Below are 4,299 nucleotides of genomic sequence, written 5' to 3' on the forward strand. Positions count from 1 at the left end.
TATATAATTTTATAAAATTAACATTCTCTGTACCGAAACAAATGAAGTACATACGTTAATATTTTTTAAACATGACAAAAAATCCCTCATAAAAAAGAACTGCCATTTTCTTTGTAGAACATCCAAACATGATTCCATTGTGCTGGAAATATGTACATTCACAGCCAGATTTGTATATCCCATCAGGCACCTTCCGACTACGAAGTCATGTATGTACTACGAATCGAACATCCGACGGGATGAAAGCTGATTTCAAGGCATGGTGTTAAGACAACGAACGTATAATGTCGTATCATTAGGAAGAGCGTCCACAGCCCTGTGAGCCGCTGGTCGAGGAATACGTCTCAGACACATTTATATGATCCACTATAAGGATATAGTGGATAATATACGAAAATGTATATATGTTTAGGATTTGATACTTTTGTCTGTTCTGCTTTTAAATTTGATTATCGGTCCGCTTACCTGTTACATTTATAAGCAACCTTTGTACAGTCAAGACAACACGAAGCTTGATACTTTGGATCGCCGAATTTAAATCTTTAAGTGTCAAGTTTGATCCGACCTTGAAGTTGTCAATCTTAGTTTTTGTTTTGGGATCATATTAAATGTTTTTCGTAAATTTATCGTGCACTTATTTAAAAAATGCACACCGTTCGTTCGGGGACTACCTGGCGAAAGCCGTATTTTTATAGTAGGTTTTTATCTCGGCTACTGAGCTGGTGTAAAATTATCTGAATTCATATAATACTTCTGACCACAAGTCTCAAGTAACGTGATTGGATTAATTTAAGTAAACTTGCTGTGATACGCCACACATACCAAGTAAGTGCTACATTGTTCAATGTGATTCTTGAAACTGCTTGTGGCAAATAACTTTTAGTTGTGATAACTCCTGTAGAAGTTCTCTACTCCGTACCTACTATATTGTGTGTAAATAAATACGCAATTGTATGAAAAATCTAGTTTTATTTGTGTTACAACTTAACAAAAAAGATGAAGCTGCACCCCACACAACACCCGTGTACCTGTAAACAAAATAGTGTTTTTTAAAATAAAATTAGCTATGAGAATCCTTCTTATAACTCATATGATAATATATGTGCACCTTGTAATTAATCTAGTGCTCAGAAAAACACTTGCACCTGCTCTTTGGGCTAAGTTGATAGTTCTCTCACAATGAATCGTCCATTTAAAATTGTTCAGCTCCAAATTGGCAGGATCATCCTGTTAATAAGAATAAGTCAAAATGTGTTATACAAAAGTAGTGAAATAATAAAAAAAAAAACATCGAATTTGTTATATACCACCAAAAAGAAACCTGTATTTAATTTCACACAGTGAAACAGTCAAGATTCTTGGTAAACCCTTTTATCCTTCAATACCTACGTACAAAAAAAGAATAAAAATATTTTTCACACATAAATAACACAAATATCACAGACCTCACAAGACTTCAGTTTTCTGGCCAGTCACCACTTGATGGAGCAATCCAGTGACCACAATCTTATGCAGCCAGGGACTTCATGCAGCAGCTACAAGTCTTCCGCCACTTACATTCAGCTGTGCACAAACTCAATGCATCCTGCTCGTATTACTCTTATCAATAATTAAACCTCAATCAAATGTCCATTCACTCCCGTGATCCCATGTTAAGTAATAAAATTCATTTTACAATATCCTAACATACACCTGTTAACAAGAAGTCACCTTGCAGTCATAATTAAAACATCCATCTCAGAATCCATACTTGTTTATTAAATACTTGACCCTTCATCACTCCACATCACAAAAGACACACATAGCTTTGGTCAGCTTAAAACTAATACAAACTTAATTAAATCTACTACATTTAAGTATGCTCTGAATATAAAATTACCTCATTAAAATTAATATTCTAAGAACCAAAATTTGCAGGAAGTGTATTAGAATATTTGTTGTCAAGTATTTAAAGTAGAAGAACACCTACATTACTTACACGAGATGCTATGGTATACAATTATGTAAATACGCAACTGCAATGGTATTAAAAACACAAACTCATCGCACATGGGTAACCAACTAATATATCAATCTAACTTATATTACATAAAATACATAAACAGGCATCCCTGTTACATTTTGGGTAAGTTATGTCTCACCTCAAGTCTGTGACTTGTTGTTCCAAGTTCCTGAGCCACCTGGCCCAGAGCCATTACCTCCCCAGCCACCCTGACCATTGTTTGACCAGTTCCCCTGATTCCAGTTGCTGCTACTTCCTGCTTTGCCCCCACTCCAGTTTTGATTACCTCCTGGTCCTCCCTGGTTCCAAGTCGGAGGTGGGCCATTTTGACCCCAATTTTGATTGTTATTCCAATTTTTGCCAGAGTTCCCTTGCGGTGGGCCTCCTTGCCAGCTTGAACCAGCGTTGTTAGGTCCACCCAAAAAACCACCCCATCCTGCCTGATTGAGAGCAGCAGCAACAAGACTTATGGGCAAATTGAAATTAGCAGGTGGTCCACCATTGGGAGTTATTCCCAAATTCTGCATATTGAGGGTGTCAATGTTACTACTGCCTCCATTATTACTGGGACCTCCTGAAGGACCACCTGATCGGTTAGTTTCCCAGTTATTTGGTCCGAAGTTCTCCTCTTTCCAGTGTGGATTTGATTTACTCTTAATTTTTGGAGCAGCACTTGAAACTGATACAGATGCACCTTTGATGACATGATCTTCTCCACACAAGCTTTGTGCTACTTCAGGATCCAAAAATGTGACAAATCCAAAAGCTCTAAATGGTCGGGGTACAAATACATCTGTTACTTCACCAAACTTTGAGAAATACTCTCTGAGATCATCAGCAGTCATGTCTTCTGTACATCTTCCTACAAACACCTTGCAGGGCATTTGTGGTACAACTCCTTCCTTTGAATTGGGAATACGTACATCCACCCAGCGGCCATCAATGTTGTGCCTCTGAGCAAGAGCTCTCATTTGGGAAGCGTAGGTAGCAAAACGTATAAATCCAAAACCTTTGAAAGAACCATTCTTGTCTCTTTTCAACTGCACCATCACAACTTCGCCAAATTGCTCAAAGTATGATCTGATAGATTCTTCAGTGGACTTCCAAGGTAAGCCAAGACAAATAAGATCTGAACATGTCAGTTTTTTTTCGAGACGTTTTGTTTTAGCGGCTGAATTTTCAGAAGAGACATCTTCCATCTTTCGTTTGTTTTCCTTGGGGAATACACAAATGTAAAGCTGCTTACCCCAGGTGCCGTCGTTTGGTGGGTGTAATTTGCCGTCACTCAGCCTAATACCACGGATTGCTTTACTCTCAGGATGGCGGTATTTGAGCCCACAGGCGCCGGGGAACTGGGCCACCAGTGTTGACAACAGTAAAGTGCCATCCATTTCACTCGGAATTTCCACGGAGTTAGCTTCATCCTCATCTTCACTTACTTTTATGTAGTCAAACAGATCCATACCTTCGTGTTTAGCGTTATTCATCATTTTGACAGGATAATAAAGTACGATTTTCGAGTTTTTTTTCATATACAAAATTACTTAAAACTTACGACAAGCGGCACCGCCATTACAGAAACAAATGACATTGACAACCAGAATAAAATTTAAGTCCATGATGACGTCGACGTTTTAGAAAAAGTGATCAAAGTAAACATGAAAGGTTACCTAAAAAGTACAATAAAAAAATACAATTTTATTTATATATATTTATGTGATAACATGATTTTATTGAATATAATATCTTTTTTATCTTGTCTATTGCATAGTAGTTTTTTTATTGTTTGATTCCACGAAACCATCAAATTAAGAAACGTTTTTAATAATGGCAATTTTATTTATCTCGAGTAGGGATGTTCCGGTAGACCCCGATTCATCTTCGATATTTTAACCGAATCGTTCGATTGGATATCGTTCTCGAATCGAAGGGGGCGCTCCGAGCTATTCAGAACATTCGAGATAAACGTTCGATTCGGATTCGGATACGATATCGTTATCCAACAGCGATAACAGAGTTAGTCGGTGAAATAGATTATAAGAAAAATGAAAATCCTTTTATATACATTTTTAAGGCCTAAAATATAGGAATGCATTAGTCTTGCATTAAATAAATTAATAAAATTGGACAAAATCCAGACTTCCTTTCCATTTCCATATTACATTCTTGTTTTGTAAACAATAGGACGTTCACCTTTCATTCGATAACTGTGTTCTGAATAACGTTTGTAGCCTTTGCCGGTCGAGTAATCGTGCGGATGTAACGTCATTTGGATTCGGTTTCAACGTTAACGTACA

The 4,299-nt window shown here is 37.2% G+C and overlaps 1 pseudogene; it reads right to left on the reverse strand.

Annotated features, from left to right (window-relative positions):
* Window positions 1-1,108: 1,108 nt before the first annotated feature.
* Window positions 1,109-3,568, reverse strand: LOC113233446 (annotated as a pseudogene).
* Between the last annotated feature and the right edge of the window lie 731 nt (window positions 3,569-4,299).

Source organism: Hyposmocoma kahamanoa, unplaced genomic scaffold, assembly GCF_003589595.1.
Source record: "Hyposmocoma kahamanoa isolate Upper Pololo Valley unplaced genomic scaffold, ASM358959v1 78, whole genome shotgun sequence".
NCBI lineage: Eukaryota > Metazoa > Arthropoda > Insecta > Lepidoptera > Cosmopterigidae > Hyposmocoma > Hyposmocoma kahamanoa.